The sequence below is a fragment of the Plecotus auritus genome, assembly GCF_963455305.1.
Source record: "Plecotus auritus genome assembly, chromosome: 4".
Lineage (NCBI taxonomy): Eukaryota > Metazoa > Chordata > Mammalia > Chiroptera > Vespertilionidae > Plecotus > Plecotus auritus.
The window spans coordinates 64,979,128-65,006,559 of NC_137775.1; the positions used below are offsets into that span (position 1 = coordinate 64,979,128).

The 27,432-nt window shown below is 37.5% G+C and overlaps 1 protein-coding gene across 3 annotated transcripts in view; it reads left to right on the top strand.

The window, feature by feature from the left end:
- HTR1B (5-hydroxytryptamine receptor 1B) overlaps positions 1 to 27,432 on the top strand; it is a 131,517-nt gene that overhangs the window by 81,448 nt on the left and 22,637 nt on the right. For 2 of the 3 annotated variants that reach the window (XR_013960328.1, XR_013960330.1), the window contains exon 3: positions 4,870 to 5,786. The gene's annotated coding sequence lies outside the window, so the exon portion shown is untranslated. Of the gene's footprint in view, positions 1 to 4,869; positions 5,787 to 21,891; positions 21,981 to 27,432 lie in introns of all 3 variants that reach the window. The other variant, XR_013960329.1, reaches the window with a different exon arrangement.

Consider the following 27,432-nt stretch of genomic DNA (forward strand, 5'->3'; position numbering starts at 1 on the left):
AACATCGATCAGCTGCCTCCTGCACACCTCCCACTGGGGATGTGCCCACAACCAAGGTACATGCCCTTGACCGGAATCGAACCCGGGACCCTTCAGTCCGCAGGCTGACGCTCTATCCACTGAGCCAAACTGGTTTCGGCGCTATTTAAAATATTTAGAAAAGGCAGGGGGAGGAGGGAACAGGCCCTGAAGCCTGTTTCCAGGCCTCTAACCGCTTGAATTTAAAACTGCCACTTTTTCCTAGAGATAAAGATCTAAGTTTCTGATAAGCCTGTGCCAGCAAGAAAGTTGTTCTCTAGGGAGGGTGGAGTGGGGGAGGGTGTGGGGTGAGAAGGCGCTGAGGCCAGAGCAGTTTTCAGAGCATTAAAGGGTGATTTGTCATCAATATCCATGACCAAGATCGTGCAAGGGAAGAGTGGCCCAGAAAAAGGATGGCAGGACAGAGAAGGTAGCCCCCATATCGACCAGAAAGGAGAACAGCTTACCCACTATCTTGAGCGTTACCCTGGGCTCGGTGAGGGTGATAGTGGTCATCGAGTCTGGGCATCTTCAGTCTTCAACCAGTCTTCAGTCATGGCCAGCGGCGGGTCATGACCTGGAAGGGCGGCCCCTCTGTGCTGAGACGCAGAGGGCCCATCACTTTTCCAGGGGCAGTCACTTTTACTGCACGCTGGGCAGGGCTTGGTTGGAGCTAGGGGCTGGGGCACTGCTTTGCCCGGTGGCCTTCATTTCCACACTTGAAGCATCTTCCAGGTGGCGTTCATCCTCTCGTTGCATCCCAACCACGCACAGTCCCCTTCGGACCATGCATAGCTGCCGTCGGCCTCAGAGCTGCTTACCAAGGCTAGAGTTTGCAGATTCACCTTTTGTCGAAGGTGGCCTTACTCTGCCTGCTCCTCACGGGCATTAAAACCTTAAAGGCTGTATTCACTGGGTCTCAGACCTGGGTCTGAGAAGGCGTTAGGGGAGAGGGTGGCTGAGCAGGCGGCAGGCCGTGGGCCTGAGGAGGAGGAGGAGTGTGGCAGTGGGCAGCCACACCAGGCCGGGCCTGCGGGGGTGGGCTGTGGGAGGTCTCAGTAACTATTTAAAGAGAGGGTTTGGAATTGCTATTTCAAGATGGCGGCCTCCATGGGAACGGCAGGCCATGTGGCCAGAGAGGGGCAGGACTTGCCATGTTAAGATGACGGCCCCCATGGGAACGGCAGGCCATGTGGCCAGAGGGGCGGCTGCTCACAATACACAAGGGAAGAGCAAACCAAAACAGAAATCTCACTTTGCTGTTTGGAGCGGCTGGTGGGATGGCAGGCGGGTGGCTCTCGCACTGCGTGGCGGCCTCTGGTCTGAGGTGGCGATGGTGGCACCTGCAGCAGCCAGGAAAGGGGCAGCAACGGCGAAGAAGGAGGATGAAGAGAGGGAGCAGAAAGTGGGGCGGCGGAAGCAGGAGGGGTGAAAATGAAAGAGCAGCTGGGTTGAAAGAGTCAGAGACAGAGAGAGGGGCTGAGGACTGGTTTGAGGGGGTTTCTCGCGAGCTAGGAGAACGTGGGCTGTGGAACAGAAGAAGCAGAGGGAGGGATGGGAGCGCACATAGAAAAAGGCCTGGATGTATGGGACCTCGGGCCACTTCCCGGCTTTCCAGCAGAAATTACTGAGGTCAGTGAGGATGTTAAGTCCTGCTTTTGGGTCATCTGGACCCATTCTAATTCATACTGAGGCCATGCCACGTTACAGAAGTAGCCAGATTGGTGAGGAGACACCCTAGAAGTGTCTTTGGATCAGGTTTAGATTTTTGATTGCCCATTCCAATTCATGGGGTCGGATAGTGAAGGCCAAGGATCAGCATCCCAGTCTTTGAGCCAAGGCTACGAACGGGGAACCCGAGGGAAAGTAGATGTCTCCTCTACTTCCTGGGGTCTGGACGGAGGCCAAAAGGCCAGAGAACCGAGGGGGGCAGGAACGTCTTTGCTGCCTCCCCAGGTTTGGAACCCCTCCTGGAGGGGCCCGGAGGGCTATGTCCAGAAAGCAATCTCTGATGGGGGCCTCAGTTTACGGACAGAGATGCTGGAAAAACCGCCAGGTATTAGCACAGGCTGGGACTTACTGCTGAAGCTGCCTAGCCGGGGGTAGAAGGCTGAGGGTCCTGAGCCATGAGGAGAGAAGAAGGGGGGGGGCACCCCGGACCTTGAAAGGTCAAATGGGGTGCACGCACCCACCCGGGTTTTCGGCACCAGATATAAGGTTCGAGGCACAGGAAACGGGAGTTGGGGACCAAGGCATGTTAAAGAGGAGGTTTATTCTGCACTAATGAGTGAGATTTATTACAGAGGAGGGTAGAAAGACCAGGATTAGAGGAGGGGGAGGAGGAGAAGGAGGGACCTCAGCTGGGCTGCCTCGCAGACTGGGAGAGACAGCAACACGTGCAGTGGGGAACATGCCTTTTGAGGGGAAGAACAGGAAGGGGTTGGGACAAGGGCGGAATGGGAAGGGGTGGGGCCCAGGGCACTCGGCACATGCTGATTGGTGGTTGAATGTCTCAGGGATGTCCCAGAGTAGACGCCAGTTATGTCATAACTCCTCCCACCAGTTGCAGGGAGGGAGGATATATCAATTAGGAATTCAAAATATGTTGCTTATTGGTCCAATTAAATAAGAAGGATTAATTCTGTGATCCCAAATGAAATTTTTAATACAAAAACCAGTTTAAATTTAATTGATATCTTAAGATAATTATAAAAAGTATTATAATCTTTAAATCACACACACACACACACACATATATATATATATATATATTTGATGGTTTTTTCCCAAGTTAAAATTTCAAGGCTTTAGCTGAGGGATAAATTTGAAGACATTTTCATGGCCACTGAAATGTTTTCAGGAAGTTGTTTTCTCTTCTTAAAGGAAAAATTTTTGAAATTAAACTGATCTAATATACTTCAAATCGCATGGAAAGATTTATCAAATAAAAATTAATAACTATATTTTACTTATGTGTTATGAAGGTTTTGGTCTCTAAGAAGGGCAAAATAAGTAACTAAATATTTCTTTAAATCCAACAGAGGAAATTTAAAATGACAAAAAACCCATAGCCGCCTGCATTTTTAAATAGTCTAGAGGTGGGGCAACGTTTGCACCTTGTGAATCAGACATAAACATTTACTAAATTTACTTGCTTTGTTTTTTAATAAAAATGCCTACTTTAATTACTTTATAAATTAGCTTTTTAAAAATATAATCAAGGTCTTATATAAATTAAGTTATGTGAAAAGCCAATATTTTTATAAACAATTGAATTCTAATAAAGCTACCAGAATCAGCTAGTGAGATTTCTGTTTGTCTGCAATATAATTTTGAATGGTATCTTTTAGGGATTTTGGTTTGCTCTTCCCTTGTTTATTATGAGAATAAACAAACCATCTTTTCTGTCAAAGCTTGGTGTAAAGAAAGACAATGTTTTTAAATGAAACTTTCTGTAGCCTGAAAATTATTTTAGAAGGAAATAAAGAGAGGTTTCCTTCAAACATCTGAAGAACTGTAATTGAAAGTCGCCAAAACCGGTTTGGCTCAGTGGATAGAGCGTCGGCCTGCGGACTGAAAGGACCCGGGTTCGATTCCGGTCAAGGGCATGTACCTTGGTTGCGGGCACATCCCCAGTGGGAGGTGTGCAGGAGGCAGCTGATCGATGTTTCTCTCTCATCGATGTTTCTAGCTCTCTATCCCTCTCCCTTCCTCTCTGTGAAATATCAATAAAATATATTTAAAAAAAAAAAAAAAAAAGAAAGTCAACATATTTGGCCTCATAAACTGAAGGTAAATAAATTTCTTTTTGCCTACCTGAGGAAGTTTATGTTATGTTACTCAAAGACTAGTTACAGAAATTCAATTAATGTCATTTATTGTCCATAACCTAGGACAACTAAAGTTAAAAAATAAGCTTTATTTCAGATTAATTTAAATTGGCTAATTGAAATAAGTGAATATTCAAGAAAACTTAATTGTACTAGACAAAAAGCTGTTCCTGAAGTATTAACTGATTTTTTTACTGATGGTTCATCTCATAGTAAAATTGCTTAACATGCAATGAATCCAAAGCAATCATATTTCTGTACAAAAAATTAAAAGTTATCAAGACTGCATTGTAAAATTTCCAAAAGCCTCCTAATATTTAAGTCAAAAAAGGGGGATAGTAGAATAATATCCTATAAGAAATAATATCCTGTAAGTAAATTACATCAAGAAAATTTTTACTTTGGAAAATTAATTTTCACTTGTAATACTAATAGCAAGACACACATGAACACACATGGTGTCAAAATAAGCCAAAGGAAAATCATTTGGGCAAAAAATGAAAAAGGATCCAAAGTCCAAATTTATAGAAAAGATTTCTTTTTTTAAATTTTATTTATTTTTTAAAATATTTTATTGATATTTTACAGAGAGGAAGGGAGAGGGATAGAGAGTTAGAAACATCGATGAGAGAGAAACATCGATCAGTTGCCTCCTGCACACCTCCCACTGGGGATGTGCCCGCAACCAAGGTATGTGCCCTTGACTGGAATTGAACCTGGGACCTTTCAGTCTGCAGGCTGACGCTCTATACCAGCCGTGGGCAAACTACGGCCCGCGGGCCGGATCCGGCTATTCTATCCGGTTCTCTTGCTCTCACCTCCGCTCCTTTACTTTGAATTTATATTAGTTCACACAAACACTCCATCCATGCTTTTGTTCCGGCCCTCCGGTCCAGTTTAAGAACCCATTGTGGCCCTCGAGTCAAAAAGTTTGCCCACCCCTGCTCTATACACTGAGCCAAACCAGTTTCGGCGATTTCTTTATTAACCTTTGGTTGAAAATATATTTGTATATTTCCAGAAAACTCCAAGCCCATGTGGATTCCTGCAACAACGGATCCCAGAGAGGAACTGATAGGACTGCTCTAGCCACAGAGATAACAGTGGCCCCCAAGAACAGAGGAGAAACAGTCCAGAGATGGAAGATGCTGAAGACGCCTTGCCATGCTAGCAGTCAGCAGCTGTGCATTGCTGCAGGTTGCCCAGGACCAAACCAGAGAGGGTCGGACCTGCATTGCCACCGTTTGCCCACCATCCAGAACTAGCATATCATTGCTGGCATGTACACATAAGGAACTATTGGACATTGAAATTGGGACTCAAAACTGTTGGACATTGAAATTGGGACTCAAAAAACTATTGGCCCAGAAAGAAACTCACTACAGACTGATTCATTTGCCTCTCAGCATAACTACTATTGCTTGTCTCATTTTTGTTCCCATATGTTTATTTCTAGTCTGCAGATGCAAGATTTTTTAAGGAAAAGAAACAGGGGAGATGTTGGAAGCTGTCCATTGCCTTCACTAGCAGAAAGGTATGGACAAGGAACCCGGAAGGCTGGTCAACCTTGAGGCTCTGGCAAGGGTCAGAGTCATACACCCACTGTTTGGTGGAGACAAAGGGAGCTGAAGCAACTTCCACCTTTTAGTCTTATGTAAATCCTTGCTGATGGGCTATCATGGAGCTATTACTGGAATTGCCTGCCTGGCTATGGGTGTACCCCAGACCTGAATCAAAAGGATGGCAAGGCCAGAGCAAAGCTAGTCCTCTCTTGGGCTTGGCCCCCAATTCCCAAATTAATATTTTCTTGTCTAGTCTCTTTCATTTGTGTGCAGCCTCCTCCAGAGCCCGAACCCTGAACCTGAACCCTGAACCCTGAACCATATGGGACGTGGTGGGGACACCTGCAACTGACAGCCCAACGTGGGGTACTCGCAGGTTAGTGCTCTAGCATGTAAAATGGAGGTCTCTTTTTATGTGGAAAATATCAAAATAATGTTAGAAAACATACATTAAAAGGTATCAAGAAACAGACAAAAGGTAGCAAGTATTAGAGGAGAATGGATGAGGTGGAAATAGAAAAGAAAAAAGACATTCCAAATTTAGCTGAGCATCATCAGAAAGAGAAGTGTTACTTAAATGTCTAAAGACTAAATGCAAGGAAATGTACGGTAGCTTAGTGCTGGACCTTAAAAATGGCTAACCTGCTTGGAGGTACTGAAAGACATGCCTCTGACATCTTAAATCTTTTACTTCCCATATCAGCAGCGCTTACACATTTATATTTTCACCATAAAGCTTCCTTGTAGAAAAGGAGGAAAAGTGAAAGTTACTGACCACCCACTATGAGGAACTGCTTGGAGAGGTCAAGTGCCTTGGTCATACACCCAGATCTGTCAACACTGCTACAGTCTTGGAAGTCACAATGCCAGGTCTCCCCAGGAGGGGATCACAAAACAGAAAAAGGCCTTCTGTGTAATGGGTACCTATGAGCAAATGTTCTCCAATTTTACTATCTAGATTAGGGATCAACAAACTTTTTTCTCTCAATGGTCCAAATGATAAATAGTTTAGGCTTTGCAGTCCTCACATCATCATAGAAAGTACTCAGCTCTGTGGCTGTAGCACAAAAGCAGCCATGCACAGTCTGTGAATGAAGGAGTGTGATTATGTCCCCAGGAAACTTTTTTCCAGAGCAAGTAGCACGCTGGAATTGACCTGTGGGTTACAGTGCGTCAACCAGTGTAGTCCATTGGTAGATCTGATAATGGATTTTGGGACTTTAATCAGGTTTCCCATTGGCATGTCCTTCCTCAAGCACAACAGGTGAGGGTCAGGAGTAGTGATTGCCAAAGAAGGAATTTAAAAAGGAATGATTAAGTAGTGATGATCCTAATCCTTATAATAAGCTAGCAATTAAGCAACTGATACCTAGTCTTTACAACATGCTGCCTAAATTCTTCCTTCTCCTATATAATATAATCTGGGAAATACATATTCATATTATTGTTTACAAACCAGAATATCTGACAAACTTAAAAAAAAGTCCTACTTGGGTGAGGAATACACAATACACTATACAGATAATGTGTTAAAGTATTGTATACCCATAACCTATCTAATAGTTTTTTAAACAATGTCACCCCAATACATTTAATAATAAAATAAAAAGAATAGTTATTTTGAACCTACATAGAAATAAATATGTGTATGCAGAGAAAGAGAAAGGAAGAGACAATATACCTCATATAGGTACACATGCCAATCTATCTATAAGCAGTATTTTCTTTAAATCCTTAATGCTAACATGGTCTAATGCTTTCTTGGTAATTAAAGAAAAGCAAACAAACATGTTAACATGGTCTACTACATTTTTTGGTGGTTAAACCTAACATGGTCTAACACTTTTTTCTTAAAAAAAAAAAAAAAAAAAAAAAGTCCTCAAAATGTGCCTCCCCCAAAATGAGTAATGAGTTATTTTTTCCTGGTTTGACTATTCACCTCCATATGAAAATCGTCTGGTTACAAAGACAGAGTGATTCCTGAGAAAGCCAAGTGATGCGATGCTGCCAGGGCAACCCTACCCATAGCAGATGGTATCAATCCTCACTAATGGGCAAGTTGAGAGAGGGTCTGTGAGTCTAAGCCAAATAAATAGATTTGAAGAGCTCACAAATTTTATGATAGAAGCAGAAAATTTTATTCACACATTATTGGGAATGGCACATAAAACACAGTTTTAATGAAAACGAGTTATCTTATCATTGGAAAGATTAAAAAAAACAAACAAACACTGGAAAAGACCAAGGCTTATTTCATATTCAAGGAGCCAGTGGAGGGTAAAAGAGAAGGAGGAATAACTAGAGGAATAATTAGAAAGGTTGTCAAGCTCCCAGTCTTCTATGGTCAGATCACAGGGCCTGTTACACAAAGACACAGGGGTAAGCCTACAGGGGCAAAGCCAAGGAAAACCTCATTTGGTAAGTGCCTACTAAATGCCTGGCATTTTCAGTGTTTTAAATGTGTTACCTCATTGGATCTTCTCAGCAATCCTTTGCAATAATAGGTATAGTCATCACTATATTGACAAGGGTAGTGGACCAAAGATGCTAAGTAACTGTCCACAATCACTTTGGTGGGGCCAAGGTTTGGATCCCCATCTGTATCTATCTGAAGCTTTTCCAACTGGACATAATGAGGAAAGAAACAAAAGCTACCATCTCAAAGTACTGTGTAAATCCATATCTAAATGAAATGAAAAGGTTTGTAAAAGTAGAAAATAATGAAAACATTAATTTAGTAGTTTAGCAACAAGATGAAAGTCAGAAATATTGGTTACTATTAAAAACTAGAGGCCCAATGCAAGAAATTCATGCATGAGTAGGCCTTCATTCCCCCAGCTGCTGGCACCGGCTTCCCTCTGGTACCCGGGACCCATGCTTCCCTCCAGCTGCTGGCAGGCACCCGGGATCCGAGCTTCCTCGCAACCCTGGCTTCATCCATAAGGTCGTCCAGAAGGACGTCTGGAAGGACATCTAGACTAATTAGCATATTATGCTTTTATTATTATAGATCAGCATATGATATTGATACATTTTTGGGGTATGACTAATATATTAACAATGTATTCAGCTATGTCAGAAATAGGACATAATCTTAATAGACAATCCCATGGAAAAAAAGTCTTCACATTTGCAAAACAAATATACAAATATTAAAATAATCCTATTGAAAATCATGTGCTGATTTTGAAAAAAAAAGATTATAAATATTCTTCATTAGCAATACAACTTTAAAGGCATTTTATCAGTTTCTGAATAATTTTGTGCCATATTAATAGCAAATTGTGGAAAAGAGTTATCCTTAAATACCTACGGAACATGATACTAGATTTTTATTTCCATATGTTATGTCTGTTTGGCATTATAGCTGATGGATTGAGATGTGGCTATATATTTTATTTTGCTATTAACATATTTTAGTTAATAGTCTCACATTAATACTAGGAAGAAAATGTAGACCATAATCCTTTTCCTAATTAGTTTAATGTACTTTTATAGATCATCCCATTATAACATCCCCTCCTTCTAGGGAAGAATGATGGTACATATTTCAGAGTCAGTTCTCAGTTATTCAGGGAGCTCATTTTCCAGTCTGTAAGATGAGAAATAAAAGAACAGAATTAAATTTTCATGTTGATTCCTTAGTTCTATACTATGTTGTACATACATGTTTCTCTACCTCCTGGGCAAACAAAAGCACTACTTCAGAGTTGTAGCAGCTTTTTAACAATATACTAACCTTTAGGTTAGTATAAGCAAGTTTCCTTTTCTGACTTATAAAATATTATATAATGGAATTAGATGTGTCTACCTTGTTGATGATCATTTTATGATAATCTATACTGAAAGTTATTTCTAATTGCTTCTAACAGTTGAGTGGCTGAGGGAAATGGAACCCACAAATTAGTCAATTGAGATTTGCAAAGTTCATTTAAAATCAGGAATAGAACTAGAGTCTTCTGACTGCTGTTAACTTCTTTAAAGTCTTGTTCAATTATTGACTCAAGATTGAGGTGCTTTTGGCAACAGAGCCATTAAGAGTACAGCTAGTATATTTGAAAGCAGCAGCAGAGTAAAGGGTAAAATCTTGGGCCTTGGAGTCAGACTTCCCATGTTGGCTTCTCAGTTCTGCTACTCACCAGCTGTGGTACCTTGGGCACATCCTTGATCTCATCTCTAGAATGGTGATGAGATGCTGAGTGCATTAAGTTTCCCTAATGACATGGGGAGAGTGAATAATATATAGTCCATTTACAACCAGAGTTAGTTTTCTCATTGTGGGTAGCAGCCAAATAAATAATTGGAAAGACTATAGTCCCCCGGGAAGATTGCCACAAGGAGGGCCTGGGCTGCAGTTTAATGGGCACCCTGCACATTTGGGGCCTCAGCCAGGAGAAGATGCAAGAAACATATCACCTAGCACCTACAGTAGAACCTGAGAGCAAGGGTGATAATGAAGTGGACTAAATGAAGGAGTAACTGGATTTATGACAGGATATCTGCTTTTGCTTCTCTGTCAGTGCCCTGTATGCATCCTTACACAGTCAGCTGAAGCAAGGGAATCTGCAGCCAAAGTTAGTCTGGAGTCTTGCCTTGTCTATTGGACCTCCAGAGCCATATGCCCTTCACCTTTGCATCACTCATCATATCCATGAGAAAGCTGGGAAAGCGGGTTTGACAGTCCACAGCAGTTCTGCTGAGAACTAAGGGGTGAATAGAGGAGTCTGGCAAAAAGAACCAAGTAGTACAAATAGAAGGTGTGTGAGTGCAGTATCCAAACTCTCTGGCCACTTGCACAGCCACAAGAGAAGAGGGTGATGGACAACCTAGATGTTGAGTATATCTCTACAATCATGCCAAATTATTATTTTTAAAAACACATCAGTCGCCAGCTTCACTAAGCCAGCAGCTTCTAAAGAATTTCCTCCACCCAAAGAGGTTTTCTAGAGAGCACTGGTTGAGGAAAAAGGAACAACTAAGCAACCTTTATATAATTGCCCCCAAGGGCCTGCGTGTATCCTCCCGCCCTCCTTCCACATGCTATTCCCCTCAGGACCAGCCTTTAAATATGACTTCGTTGATGACATGCGTAACAAGCGAAAGTGGACTCCTTGCAGAGCCAGTGAAACCCTGTGGGGGCCTTGAAGTACCCCATTTTCTGTGAAGGGGGAAGAAGTTAATGTCTATAAAGTTGATTTGCCTTGAGAAGGGAGATTGATGCGGCCAATAGATCTGCATGGAAGTGTTGAGGGGCGTGATGGTCCTTGACTAGGGGATGCCTCTCTGCAGCTGCTCACAGAATAATGAGGCTCAGAAATCTAGATCCTGAGGCAACGCTGGAAGTGAAGGTGAACGTGGGGAAGGCAAAGAGAGAGAGGGAGGTGTGGGTGAAGAAGAGAAGGAAGAGGAGGAGAAAGGTGATGGGATGGTGAAGAGGGGAAACACAGGGGACCACCAGAAAGTGGAAGAGGCAAGGAAACACTCTTCCTGAGAGCCCTCAGAGGGAGGACCTTTGACACCTTGATTTCAGGATTTTGGCTCCAGAATGTGAGAGAAAATGTTTCTTTTTTGTGTGTGGGTGTGTTTTGTTTTTGTTTGTTTGTTGTTAGCTACCTACTTTGTGGTAAATTGTTATGGCAGCACAAGGAAACTAAAACAGGGAGGTGACAGAGAACAAGACAGACACAGGTTCTACCATCAGATAGTTACACCTGAGTGTGCACTGAAATCACCTGCTCACCCAGCACCAGGCAGGGTCCTGGAGGCCAAGTCCTGTCCTTGACTCCTCAGTGGATCCTCGACATGAGGCTTGCACATTTAAAAAGAAGCTGGAAAAAATATTTGTGGGATGAAAAAATTTGGAAAAGGTCAGGAAGAGCCACAGTTGATTTTGTGAGCATTATTACTTATGTAGTAAGAATATAATATTAGAAGACCAAATGGGCACTGGCATTCATTCTTTGGAAAAGTGGAATAAGGAAAAAGAAAAAGAAGAAAGTGACTTCCAGAGACATGAAAGAATTGTTTTTGTTGTAATAGCTCAGTTGAACTCTGAATGTATATGTTCACCCCAATTTGCATAGTGAATGATTTTAAAAATTAAAGCCACTCATAGTGGAACTAGGGCTATTTTTAAAAAGCTAGTTAATAATTTTATTCATATTTTAAGGAGACAAGATCAAGGACAGCTTTTAAATCCCATATGAAAAAGATGAGAGGAAAAATTGCAAACACTTTAATTCTAGTTTTTTTTTAAGTTCAGGTAAGGCTGTTAATAAAGAAGGCATCATGGTGAGAAAAAAGTAAAAACATGTTCTCCATATAAACTGAGCAGTTTCTTATGTGGGAAAAGTTTTCTCCCTAGAGAACATGAGCATACATATTTCCAAGAATAAGCAAAAGGAATAATATTTGCAGATTTACTTGGCATATAATGGCTATGAATTTCCATCAGATTTCCATTAAAATGATAACATAACCAGCAAACTTTTAAACTTTTACCATTATTTTCCAGTCTATAACTTTTAATTTGCTGTTTCTTTTTAACTGATGCTTGCCTCTTTTTCTCTTAAGAATTGATAACACATCGAGTGCTTGTTTTATTTTATTTTTATATTTTTTAAATTTTTTTTGTTGATTTCAAGGAGGAAGGGGAAGGGAGAGAGAGATAGAAACATCAATGATGAGAAAGAAACATTGATTGGCTGCCTCCTGCATGCCCTACACTGGGGATCAAGCCCTCAACCAGGGCATGTGCCCTGACCAGGAATTGAACCATGACCTCCTGATTCATAGGTCGACACTCAACCACTGAGCAACCCTGGCCAGGCTGTTTGTTTTATTTTAGTCAAATTATATGATGTACATGTTTTTGCTTTTTTGGGTCACAAGGAGTGCTTTTTTTAATAAAACAGGACTTGAATATATTAAAGCCTTCCAGTGAACACTTAAATGAAATATAGGCACAAATATGAATCTACAGTTCACTCATCAGGAATCTCCTTAAAACCGTGATCTAGCACTAGAGGACAATTTTTTTTAATGCCACCATGAATTTATGCTTTAGAGTTTACTAGGAGCTATTTATTTTTTTAAGTTTATTTTTTGTTGAATTTATTAGGGTGACATTAGTTAATAAAATTATATTGGTTTCAGGTATACAGTTCTACAATATATCATCTATTTATTGTAACTGTGTGTTCACCACCCCAAGTCAAGTCTTCCACCACCTTTTATGCCCCCTTTACCTCCTTCTACCTCTCCCACCCCTCCTTCCCTCTGGCAATCACTTCACTCTTTGTTGTCTGTGTCCATGAGTTTTTATTTTTTCTTTGCTTAATCCCTGCACCCTTCTAACCCAGCCCCCAATCACCTGTTCCCTTTTCTCCACATTTGAAGATATTCAATATTTTCCCATTGGCAGATAGCTCATATATTTGCTGGAAAACAAGAGTTAAGTGTTAGTAAAACAATGTCTTTTAGCCAAAAGGTGAGCTATTCAATCTTGTTGAAAGTCAATTCTCTTGATCACTTGAAATTGAAAACCCATCTAATACAAAGTGACACTGTGTCTGTTTCAGAACAGCAAAATCATTGTCATCAGAAAGGATAGATGTTACAACAGGCCAAAGACCTCTCCTGTTGTAGAAATAACCAACTGGTAGTTTTCAAAGGTGATTCTGACCTTAACATCTTGAACAGAAAAATATTTTCAAAAAAGGAAGCATAAAACACCTCTGTGTGTTAATTGTGAACTCTATTTTAAAAAGAAGACAAACTTCTCATATTGATTTAGATGTCTCTATGTGAGGGAAAGTAGCTTTGGAAATGTGTTTCCTGCCAACATTTCCAAAGCTACTTACATCTCATAAGATCTCAAAATAATTAAGTATTTATTTCAAAACCACTCTATCATTTTTAATGGATTCATTTCCAAGCATAGTTTTAAATTAAAGTAAGAAGAACTGGTATTTGCAGGTGGGTTTTGTTTTTTGAGTTCTTAAGAGAAAATCCCAGGTGATGATAGCATTCTTGACGAGTGTCTGGATAAAGCTGATTCCAGAAGATGGCTAATGCTGTTGCATTGCTTTCATTACATTTTCAAGATTTTAGTTCATGTAGATTTGGGGTTTTCACACGTTTTTTTTTCCAGTTAGAAAGTAATAAAATACAATTGGTGATCATCTCTTAGAAAAATTGAAATAGCAAACAAAATTAAACTTATAACTAGAATGGTTGTCATATACTCTTTACCACACAATTTGGAAAGAACATGAACTCCCTTGGTCTGAGACAAGCTCTCATACATTTGTTGCTATACGAGGATTCTTAATAGAAATGTGTTTAATCAAAAACAGAGACAGTATCTGCTTAGATAAATTTGTAAAAGAATTACACAATGTGTATTTTGATAACTATAGAGAAATCCTCATATTGAAATATCCATTCGAAGGAGGGAAATTCTAGATAACATTAAAGTGCATATTTAGCTCTATAACTAAATTGAAATATAAGTTTAAAATTTTAAAATTATGTTGTGGCTTTTTATCATCATTAATTTATTAGTCATGATTACACAAAAATTATTGAGCAATTTAACTCAACATATACATTTTAAAATATATACTACTGAATTCTAAGGCCTTAAAGACTGGCTGTTCAGAAAATATTTAGAGTGAAAGAAAATGTGTAAGTAGTTATCTCTAGAAAAGCCTCTTGAGATGAGTGTGCATAATGACTAACACAATTAAAATAGAATAACCAAAAGCATTTTATGACTGGACTATAATCATATTGTACTTACTAAGGGTTAAGATTATTTCTTAAGTGAGTTAGGAATTGTGTTTAACTGCTAGCTCAAAATCTAGAAATAACAGTGACCTACTAAAGTAGAGGTACACAGTTCAGGGCTGAAATGGCAGTTTCACAGAATCATCTGGAGTCTAAGTTCTTTCCATCTTTCCATGTCAGCATCCTTATTTAGCATGACTTCCTCAACTATCTAAATCACAAAACAGGATTCCCCACCCAACAACTTCTGCTTTTATATGTACACTGTTTCCCTATAAAGGAGATACGAAAAATGTAACTTTCTGCTGGACACATCAATCTAGGTGCCTTTTAATAAGGAAAATGGGAGAATGGACATTATGTAAGCATCAGCAGATACTATCAAATAAATTCTTCCTAATGCCAAATATAAGCTAAATATCTTGATTTTCTCTCTCTTTTTTTTTTTCCTCATTTCTTTTCAGCACCATTCCACTTTTTCTTTTCAGGAGAATAAATAGATATTATTATCAAGCAATTCAAGGTGCATAACTTTGATTTAAACTGGAGAATTGACATAATGATATATTTGAATAAGCTAGAATACATTTCAGTAAACTATGAAAGGACTTTAGACCTATGTGGAAACATTAAAAATAATATTCAGAAAGTGAGAAATATATTGATTTTATATCAAAAGAAATGTGTAATGACAGGTGAGAAATATTAAGTTTTAAAGCACCTTTGTGAAGGTCTTCAGAGCAGCAATTATAAATTTTAAGCCACCTTGGCTGCATTTTGGAATGACTGTTGTCGATCCACAATACATATATATATGTTTGGCCCTGAATCTATCTTCACAAAGCCATAGAGTGTTAGAATTTCTGCTGTATTTTATTAGTAAATATTAAGTATTTAGCTGTTAAATAATAAAGTTTTCTTGAGGTTAAAACTGTTTTATAAAAACAGCAAAATTGGCAAGAACATATTAAGTATGCCCTGGAGGAAAAGGTTTTATATAAAAATGTTTGTTTGTTTGTTTCTTTTCAGATTTCTGACTGAAAAAATATAAAATGTTTTTATTGCTATGACATTCAAATACAGATAAAATGTGGTTTTAAACACAGTATTTAGAAAATTAGAAATTCAGAATGAACTGACATATTTTTGAGAGGCATTTGTCTTTATTATGATATATAAAACATTTCCCTCAATTTTGTAGTCAACATGAGTAAAATTATGGTGAAATGTTGTAGTGTTTAAATTACTCTGCTCTTTCTAGAAACATTTTCTAGGCTGAAGATTTTATAGGCTATACATAGAAGATATGCTAAAATTTCCAAATACAATTTTACAAGATATTACAAAGGCATAGATGCACAGCAAAAATCAGTAAAGATATTAAAATTTGAGTGAGGTTGCAAACAATCAGTGTTTTGTACGTTAATTACTAGAGGAAACATGCTTAAAACCATCTTCCATGGAGGTTTGGTGATAAGCTCAACCTAATTGTGTTCAGGTTACATCCATATAATTTACAGATAAGAAGAAAACTCCCTCTAAAAATTTTTAAGAACTTAAAAGTCAGATACTTCATCATAATCTATACAGAGCTCTCTTTACTTAAGTAGGGCTTCAGTTATGTTTTAGCATGACGACTTTACCTTGGGTAGACTTTACTTTTAATCTCTTAAAGATCAAGTACAATTTCAATAAGCCTTAAATCTGAACTGATTTGTTTCCCTTGTGCATATTACCATATTATGCAATATTAAATAAATTCTGAAGATGAGGATTGTGTAGTAATATAATTTCTACATTGCTATAAAGTGCTTAATTGGTATCTTTTAAAAATAAAAATAGTTTTATTTTTGGAAATAAAATATAAATTTATATTCAATTTCAAATGGAAATAGCAATTTAAAAAAGAATAAAGAAGTGCCAGTCATCTGTCATCCCTCTATGCAATGAATATCAATGGTTAACATTTGGCACATATGCTTCTAAACTTTTCAGTTAAATATAGCTTTGATTTTTTAAAAAGGTATACAATTTCTTGTGTAACTAAAACTGTCTACATATTCCCTTTATACAGCGATGTTGAGTACAAATTTGGCTGGGTATAGAAACCTGGTTTTGCAACCTTTATTCTCTCAAAATTCTGCAGACATTTTTTCATCATCTTCTGATGATGAAGTACTGATGAAAGAAACATTTAGCTGACTCTGTTTCCCTTGTGAAAATTAATTTGTTTTATTTTTCCCTGTATCAGTTCTTATAGGATTAATATATTTTAACACTGGAAATAAAATAAACAAACCAACAAGCATGATAGTCAATATTTATATGTACTTATTTTCTCATTAATTGGTCCAGTATTTGTAAACTCTTTCAATAAGTAAATTTATATTTTATTCAATGCAGTAACATGTTCTTCATTTATACATTGATTATTGCATATCTTCTGGTTTGTTTCTCCAAAATACCCAGATATCTCTATCATTTTGATCTCTTTCTATTTCATCTCTTGCTTCTCTTCTCTACATTCTATGATATTCTTATTTTGTTACTTTCTACTGCTAATTCAATATTCTGTAGCAGTACTGCTTTTTCTTAATTATTTCTAGAATAAATTTGAATATTGATATTTTAAGACTTTGAATTCTTATCTTATTCAAAACTCTCATGGAACTCTGAGTTCATATTAAACTCTTCCATTCATTGATCTCCCTTAGTTTCATGCCCTTAAAAATATTTTTGGATGTGTCAAGCAATTCTCAAATTTTCTTCTTCTTTTTTTTTTTTTTAATCCCTCTATGTGACATTTTATTGGTTTTTGCAACAACAGTTCTCTTTTCCTAAGTAATAGTTTATTAAACTGTCTTCAATTTCAGATTTTTAAAAATTTACTCATATCAAGTCAGATGACCAGAATTAGACTCACAAAATTAATTTATAAATTACATGTAACTTCTCTTGATTTCTAATATTCATTCTTGCTCTTGGCAGATAACAATAAAATTTTAATATTTGTTGAACTTCTGAGATGGACATAATATCACTTATAGGTTTTAAGTATTTGTGAATAGACCATGCACTATTAATATTTAAGAAATATTCTCAAATAAAATGGACTACATAAATACCAATTATAATGAAAATGTAGATAAGTCTAATAATCAGCAGACCAGTATAGTTATGCAATCTATTAAGCATATAGAATTTATCATATTTCATCAAGTCTAAAAACATTTATGCCTACATTTGAACATTTCTCAAGTGGAGCTGTATTCTGTAATTACTGGTGTAAGTTGTGATGTGGTTGTCACTTTGTATAAGTGTTTTTATACATCTGGAGAAAAAGCTGGCAGAATATTGCCTTGGAGAAAAATACCAGAGATAACAGTGGAGCACTCTTATAAAACTGTTAGATAATTTATGCTCCAGGTGACACAGATGAGGATGTGTGAGAAAATATGGAAGTTGATGACTATGTTGAAAGTGATTCAGAAGACTGGGATTCTTAATATAAAGAAATTTCATGACTATACCTTCACCAGTTAATTTTGCTTTTTTATGCATGCATAAGAGTGACATATAATAAAAAAATTTATATTTCTTAAAGAGCTCTTTTAATAAAATAACAAAATTATAAATAATGAGAAAAATAGGTCAATTTAATTAGTGAAATGTTTTTAGTAGAACATAACATATTGATTTATTTTACCATTGATGACTTCTTAGACTGTATGAACTATAGTATACTTACACATTGGTTGGTTCTCAGCTAGGCCCACTCGGTGGTGTCCTCTTTCCTCCCACAGCCACTCAGACCCCTCCTCTAGGGCCTCTTCAGATCTTTCCTCAGTGCAGCAGTGAGCCTCCAAAACCCTGCTCCACAGGACTGCCTGTTCTGATTGGTGGAGACCATTCGCTGAGACTTTTGAGAGGGAATATGGCAATGTCTAAAATCCATGGATATTTGAAAAGTGACAGATGGGGATACAAAGCCAGATTTTTCCAAAAAGTGTGATGTGTTAGGGTTACAGCCGTGTAAGGAAGGGGTGTGCAACAGGACACTGATTCCTCAGCCCTCAGGTGGCCTTGTGGCACCAGAAATCCTGAAGCTCCATTTAGCACTGAAATTAGATACAAAGATAGTAAGCAACACATTGTTTTAGCCCAACTTTTAAAATGAAATAGAAGTTCATTTAGGTATTTTGTTGCAAACCTAACAACTTGATCTTAACATAAGCTTAGTAAAATAGCACTTCAAAAAGACAATCAATTTTGCATATGAGATTTGAAGGACTTAGCAATTCTTCACCTTTAAGTCCTTATCCAGTGAAACAAAGAATTTAATGCACATATTTGCACGTAAAAGTAAATACAACAATAATAAAAATGCCATGCAAAAACATCCAGGAAAGAAAATGTCTTCCATCAGGACACAGAAAGACCAAGACATGATGAACATGTAGTCTAAGAGTAGGAAGTTGAGTGTAGAACAGTGGTCAGCAAACTCATTAGTCAACAGAGCCAAATATCAACAGTACAAGGATTGAAATTTCTTTTGAGAGCCAAATTTTTTAAACTTAAACTTCTTCTAACGCCACTTCTTCAAAATAGACTCTCCCAGGCTGTGGTATTTTGTGGAAGAGCCACACTCAAGGGTCCAAAGAGACGCATGTGGCTTGTGAGCCGCGGTTTGCCGACCACTGGTGTAGAACATAAATTGGAAGGAAGGTAAAGTTTTCCAATAAGAGAAATTATCACTTTTATCTAGAGCTTTTTATTTAATATTGAGGAAAAGGATGTATTAGAGGGACTGATCCAACCAAATAATCTTAATGTGCAAGAAGTACAGATTATAAAGAAGCATTTCTCTGTTTCCATAATCTTAGTGTCAGAAATCAACCTTTATAAATTAATGAAAGGAATCTGGAGAAATTATATATAAAGAGCTGATGGAACACTGCTTTATACTCAAACTTGCAGAGAGCAGAGTTAGATTTGGGCACTGGCAAATCCATGAAGCAAGTCATAGCTATTAAACAACGCCAAGTACCTGGCATTAAACAAAATGTGACTTAGTCTTTCTTATGAATACTGTGTTTCTCTAAGCACATGGAGTAATTGCATGGGAAATGTGTCCTAGTTCATGTCTTGGAAGCAAATTGATTTTTTTTTTTTTTACGTTTTCCTCCCACCTTCAAAGATTCTGAATTTCCATTTTATTTTTATTATATTGTTTTATAACTATTTTTAAATTAAATAAAATATTTTTCTCAATTTAAAAATAATAGTTTTATTTAAAAGATAAACTGACAAATGCCCATAATCCTAATCATCCACAGTTATAAATAACATTGGGGTAAATCTCTTCATAGCTAAATCTTTGCATTTGCCTTTAATTATTCACTTAGAATATAGTTTTAGAAGTATAATTAGTAGCTCCAGGCATGTAGTTTAGCATATTTTAAGGCCCTTGTTAAATTGCCAGTTTGTTTCTTGAGTCTGTGTACAGTTTGCATTTTCATCAGCACTTCAGAGTATTACTATTTTGCTACATTTCAGCATATCTAAAAATGTACTTTTTAAAATACTTTTATTTTTATTTATTAAGTTTAAAATTTTATTTTCCAATTATAGTATACATTCAATAATATTGTATATTAGATTCACAAGTAAAACATAGTGGTTAGACAATCATATACTTTCCAAAGTATTTCCCCAATATTTCCAGTTCCACCTGGAACCATACATATTTATTACAATATTATTGACTATATTTCTTATGCTGTACTTTACAACCATGACCATTTTGTAACTACTAAATTATACTTCTTAATCTCTTCACTTTTTTCACCCAGTCCCCTAACCCCTTTCCCCTCTGGCAGCCATCACTCTGTTTTGTATCTACGAATCTCTCTATTTTATTTGTTTATTTATTTTGTTCTTTAGACTCCACATATAAGTGAAATCATAAGGTATATGATTGATTTATTTCATTTAGCTTAATATCCTCTAGTTCTATTCATTCTATCACAAATGGTACAGTTTCATTCTCTTTTGTGACCAAGTAATATTTCACCACTTTTTTTATTCACTTGTCTATTGATGGGCACCTGGGTTGATTCCATAATTTAGCTAATGTAAATAATGCTGCAATGAACAGAGGGGTGCATATATTCTTTCAAATTAGTGTTTTTGGTTTCTTCGGATATGTACCTGGAAGTGAAATCAATGGGTCATAGGACAACTCCATTTTTTAATTTTTTAAGGAACCTTCCTACTATTTTCCATAGTGGCTGCACCAATCTACATTCCCACCAATAGAGCATAAGGGTTCCTTTTTCTCAACATCCTTGCAAACACTTGCTATTTGTTGTTTTATTGATGATAGCCATTCTGACAGGTGTAAGGTGAATCTTATTGTGGTTTAAATTTGCATTTCTCTGATAATTAGTGACAATGAGCATCTTTTCATATATCTATTGACCATCTGTATGTCCTCATTGGGGGAGTGTCTATTCAGGTTCTCTATTCATTTTTTAATTGAATTGTTTGTTTTTGGTGTTCAGTTGTATGAGTTCTTTATAAATTTTGGATATTAACCCCTTACCAGATGTACCATTGGTGAATTTGTTGTCCCATTCAGTAGATTGTCTTTTATTTTTTTGTTAATAGTTTACTTTCATGTGCAAAAAAATTTGAGTTTGATGTAGTTCCATTTTCTTGTTTGTTTATTTGTTTCCCTTGAGGAGATATATCAGAAAAAAATATTGCTAAGAGAAATGTGAGAGACTTTACTGCCTATGTTTTCTTCTAGGCATTTTATAGTTTTGCATCTTACATTTGCATCGTTAATCTATTTTTAATTTATTCTTGTATGTGATATAAAAAGGTAGTTTCATTTTTTTGCATGTATCTGTCCAAATTTTCAACACCATTTATTGAGTAAACTTTACCCTAATGTATGCTCTAGAGCAGCAAATTTCAACCATTTTCATCTGATGGTACACATAAACTAATTACTAAAATTCTGTAGCACACCAAAATATATATTTTTTGCTGATCTGACAAAAATAATTTTGGTCATTCATACTGGATGGCTATTATTGTGTTAGCTGTTGTCATTTTTTTAAAATTTGATAATCTAAGGAAAAAGAAGTCAGTGCCCCTGATTAAATAGTCAAGTATTGCATGTTTTAAAAATTCTTCTGACACACTGGTTGAAAATCATTGTTCTGAAGGCAGGTTGCTTTTAAATTCATGTAAATTGATGTGGTCAGACTATTAACAAAAAATATAATGTAAAGAAGTCATTGTCTGCTTGGTAGTCAGGTTCTACAGCAGCTATCTGTTATCACAGTAGAGATACCAAATGCACAATCACCTTAGTATCTCCATCAACAGCAAATCCTCACTAGCAAATAGAGTCAAATTTTACAATCTGAACTTTGGTGGCACAGTACAGTGCACTCAGCATGAAATGGCACATACAAATAAAATAAAGCATTTAAATATTTTGTACAGTTGAAACTGCACATCTGCAGGCCCAAACCCTGTATTCACATTTGGATTCTCAGCTGAACATGGAAATATAATTTTAGAAAACAAACATGGAAAAGTTTTTATGGTCATCATATAACTCTAATTAATTTTTTCCTGCTCATTAGTTCATATACTCAAAGTTTATTTTCATCTAGGGAAAGGCTGCTGCAAAATCACACTCCATCCTGCTTTTCTTCCCCTTGGAACAGGCCATCTGTGGTCTGTGGAGGAGAGGCAGAGAAAGGTAAGGCTGACTCATTTATGGAACATCTACTAGGGATCTGTTTAAGGCAAGGCATTTACATTATTTCTAAATTATTGTTGGCAGGGCTGGTGATATACTTTTGTGTTTCACAAATAATAGCAATGGAAATTTCATTGTGATGTTATATTGTAACTAGAAGCCTGATGCAAGAAATTCGTGCAAGGGTAGGCCCTCACAGCCCTGGCTGCCTTGCGGCCCCACGACCCCACACCCCGCCTACTGGTCATTCTGGAAGGTCCTTCCAATGTTCGGTCTAATTAGCATATTAGCTCTTTATTATATAGGATATGTGATCATAAAGCTTGACTACTTTCTGCCACCAACTCTACATAAAGCCTTTTATTTTGTGATACTTTATTCATGGAATATTTCCAACAATCTCACTTTTAGTAGTGAATATTACTGTATAATATGACACATGAACAGCCTTGTATATAAAGCTTTGGACAATATTTGAAGAGTAACTAAATAATTTCCTTAAAAACCCTCCTCTTATTTGTATTTACTATTAAATATTAAATTTATTTCTAAATGGTTCATACCTTCACATTGGTTAAAAAATAGTAACTACATAAAACATATTCATTAAGAAATTTCATGGTTACCCCTGACCCATTATCCTAAATCCTTGAGACCCTTCATCAATAAAAACTTTTTAAAAAAATTCAGAATTATAGAAAAGTTGCAAAAATGGTACATAGAATTCCCATATCCTCTCACTCACATTTCCCTTATGTTAACCATGGAACTATTTATCAAAACTGAGAAATTAACATTGGTGCAATACTTTTTAATTTCCCTGCCCCCCACTACTGTTATGTCCCAGTTTCTGGATCTCATATTGAATTTAGTTGGCATATCTACTTGGTCGCTCCTATACTATATGACAGTTCCTCAGTCTTTCCTTACTATTCATGATCTGGATATTTTGAAGAAACTGCTCAGATATTTTGTAAAATGTTTGGCAATTTGGGTTTGTGTGATATTTTCCCATGTTTAGACAGTGGTTATGGTTTGTGTGGGAGGAATAAGGTACCCTTCTCCTGGTTTCATATTGGAGTGGGGGCTGATATCACCAACCACTGGCAACCACTGGAAACTATTTTCCTCCCTATATTTTTCCCTCCTGTCTTATAAATTTAATCTTACAAATTTCATCTTTTGGGTCTGCCTTCTTTTACACAGCTTTTAAAGAGAAAATCACAGGCTCCCAAATTACATCACTTATCCTGAAGTCTATGATACCAAGTTTAGATTTAATAACTGACCTAATTGCTGATTTAGCCTCTCTCAGAAATATCAACTTAATCAAACAGTCTGGAATTTCCTGGTTAATGCCAATGAGATAATCTGTTACATGGACCCTCTCCATATCCTGGAGAAAGAAGACGCAATCTACATGATAAAGCCTTGGTCCCCAAACCCAAGATGTCCTGGTCTAAAAATAATCTTTTTTTTTTTTTTTTCTTTTGTCAGTAGTTTTTTTGTCCTGCCCTTCTTCCTATAAAACCTTTCATTTTGGACAACTACTCAGAGCATCCTTCTAGTTGCTAATAGGATACTGCTGGTTCATGAGTCATTTAGATATTCAAATTACTTGGTCAGATTTTGTTTTTTAACATAGCAAAATACATTTAAGATTCATGTTGCTTCATGAATCAATAGTTGACTCCTTCTTGTTGTGGAATAGTATTCCATTGTATGCATGTACTACAGTTTGCTTATTTATTCATTGATTGAAAGCCATCTATGTTGTTTTCAAATTCTGGCAATTATGAATAGAGCTACTGTAAGCACTCAGGTACAGGTTTCTCTGTGAACAGAAGTTTTATTTCTCTTGGGTAGATAACGTGGAACATCATAGTTATACATTCTACTTTATAATCTGCAGAACTGTTTTCCAAAGTGGCTGTGCCATTTTGCAGTCCCTCCAAGTTTCAGTTGCTCTGCATCTTTGTCAGCACTTGATAGACATTCTAGTAGGTTCGTAGGAGCATGTCATGGCAATTTAATTTGCATTTCCTGATGGTCAATGGCATTATTTTATATGTTTCTATGTCAATGATTTATCTTCCTTGATGAAGGATCTGATTTAATGATTTGAGACTTGTTTTGTATCTGGCATATAGTCTATGTTTGTAAATGTTTCATGTGCTCTTGAAGAGAATATACATATATTTTTCATTTAATGGGATGGAATGTTGTCCTTTTCATGCGGTTGAAATGGAATATTATCTATGTCATTCAGTTTGGTTAAATATGCTCTACAAATATTTCATATTTTCACTAATTTTTTCTGCTCATTTTATCATTTTAACAGTTGTTTACTTTATTAGTTACAGAGAAAGTTATGTTAAAATTTCTAAATTTGATTGTGGTCTTCTCTAATACTTCTTTTAGTCCCATTAAATTTTGTTTCATATAGTTTGAGGCTATGATATTAAGATTCTTATGTCTTTCTGCTGAATTGAGACTTCATACATTAAAATGTACTTTTAAAATATTAAATAGCAACACCACCTTTCTTATGGTTGCTGTTTACATGCTACATCATTTTCATATTTAGCTTTTAAATATTTGATTTTTTTAAAAAAAATTGAAATATCTATACTAATAAAAGCCTAAGTGGTGTCTTGCCTTCGCATCATCACAAGATGGCCACCCCTATGTTGTCACAAGATGGCCACCACAAGATGGCCACCACAAGATGACCACCACAAGATGGCCGGCAGGGGAGGGCAGTTGCAGGCTATCAGGCTGGCAGGCAAGGGCAGTTGGGGGCAACCAGGCCAGCAGGCGAGGGCAGTTGGGGGTGACTGGGCCGGCAGGGTAGGGCAGTTGGGGGCAATTGGGCCAGCAGGGGAGGGCAGTTGGGGGCGATCGGGCCCCAGGGGAGGGCAGTTGGGGGTGGTCAGGCCCCAGGGGAGGGCAGTTGGGGGTGACTGGGCTGGTAGGGGAGTGGTTAGGGGGTGATCAGGCAGGCAGGCAGGCAAGCGGTTAGGATCCAGCAGTCCCAGATTGTGAGAGGGATGTCTGACTGCCGGTTTAGGCCTGATCCCACAGGGGTCCCAGATTGGAGAGGGTGCAGGCTGGGCTGAGGGACACCCCCCTCCCAGTGCACGAATTTCGTGGACTGGACCTCTAGTGTATTCTATAAAAGTGTATAGTTATGGTTTTTGTTTATTTATTCTCATCCAAGGATATGTTTATTGATTTGAGAGAAGATGGGGGGGAGGAGAGAGAAAAAGAGAGAGAGAGAAACATTGATCAGTTTCCTCCCATAAGTGCCCTGCAGTGGAACCCATAACCTAGGTATATGCCCTGACTGGGAAGTGAACCTGCAATCTTTTGGTATACAGGATGATGGGTGCTCCAACCAACTGAGCTACCTGGCCAGGGCAGATATAGTTGTTGTTTTTAATCTGATAATTTTTAAAATTTTAATTCATGTGTTGAATCTATTTAAATTTATTGAAATTACTAATACAATTGTGTTTAAGTGTCATTCTATTTTTTTTTTTTTTTTACTCTACCTTTCATTGTTTCTTCGTTCTTTTCTAGGTTTTATGTATTAATCAACTATCTGCAGTATTATTCTACTTATATTCTTGTGTTAATTTTTAATAACTACCTTAGAGATTTTACAATATGCCTCCATATTGACTTTTTATGGTATAATTTAAATACTTTTGTCACTTTTTGAACAATGCAAAAATTTTACTCTAGTTACTTTGTTTATCCTTCTTCTTTTCGAATAGCAGCTCTTCAGGATTTTAATTTGTGTAATTCTGCACTTCCAGAATGTTGATCTGTCATGGTCTCCTATATTATACTCAAGAGCAGAACACATTTCTCAGAATTTCTAAACTTGGAACAGATGTAGATTAGTTTCTGAAATATGATTCAAACAGAAAGGTGTAATCCCTAAAAGTGTTAATGGCTGTGTCTTCACATGGTGTGGATAAAACACATCAACCATGACACAGATAAAATTAGCTGACATGCAGACAGCAAACAACAGAAGGACAGAGTCCTGATGGTGCTCCCCAATGCTCCTCGTTTCTAAGGCTCAGCTGTATCTCTTCTCTGTCCAAAGCCTGGTGGTTCAATACCTCATTTGAGCCCCACTCTCCTTGAAACAAATGCTCTCTTTTGCTTTGAGGTATGATTAAATTGGTTTTCCATCACTTCCAATAAAAGTCTTATTTGGTTTCTGTTTGGTCTGTGGACTTAGGAATATGTTGTATGTGACCAACTATCAGCACTACTTTGGAAGGGATGATTCACTGGCTGAACATAATCATGGTGCACAATTTTCTACCTGATTTTTACCACCTCCACCTCCCCCCCACCCCGAACAGAAAATTATTCTGGAGACTTGAATAGCTATGAGCAGAGATGCTCCTCACAGGTGGGATGAAATAAAACCACAGGCAAGATGGTTAAAAGGGATGCCAATGCTGAGCTGTGCAGCTGACTCAGCGTAGACTCTTCGTAAAGAGCTGGGCCTTCAAATTAGAGAGACTTGGATGTGAAAATCAGTTCTATGGCTTACCAGCTATCTGACATTGGCCAAGTTGCTTAAATTTTCTAAGCTTCAAATTCTGCATCCAGAAAATCCTATATAATAAAAGCGTAGTATGCAAATTGTCCCCTGGACTGGGAGTTCTTCGGGGGGTGGGGCCGGCCAGGGGAAGGGAGGGAGGCCCTGGCTGGCAGCCCAGCGGCTAGGGACCCTACCAGTGCACATGCACTGGGCCTCTGGTAGGATAATAAATGACAACTCCTAGAATTGGTATAAGAATTAAGTGAATGTAGTATATGGAACAGGTAGCATAAGGCTTAGTGCATAGTAGGCATAAAAGGATAGTGATTATTATTGTTCATTAACTACAGGTGAAGAAACAATAACACTTCCTGGCTTTTTTTTTTTTTTTTTTGCAAGGATGGAATGAATCATGCAAAGTGATACAAGTTTTCCTTGTTGAAAATAAGGCAAAACCCAGTTTCCATTGCTTCTTTCCTTAGGCCAGTGGATAACTTCACTATTATAGGCTTTGGATTGATTTTTCTAGAGAGACTTCATCTTGAACAGAGCTGCCTAATGATGCCGCCAACTTAAAACAGCAAGTTGTTTTTAAGTTTTGGCGGGTTTATTGGCATTGTTTTTCCATCCAAAAGTTTCTTATTATTGCCACATCCCAGTGTTTGTCCAGGAAAAAAAGTTTGATGCCCATCTTTCCCATGCAACCTCTGCCTATATAACTTTAAGTTTTAGCTTAGAAATGTTCTTCAGAGACTCAGGTCTTCAGCCAGGAAATATGTGATTGAGACTTCACCTAGGAGCCAGCTCTCCTGCTGGTTGGAACTGGGCTAGCTTTGAACCAGCAGTAATGGACCTGTTGAGGGCATCTGTTCAAAGTAACAAAGC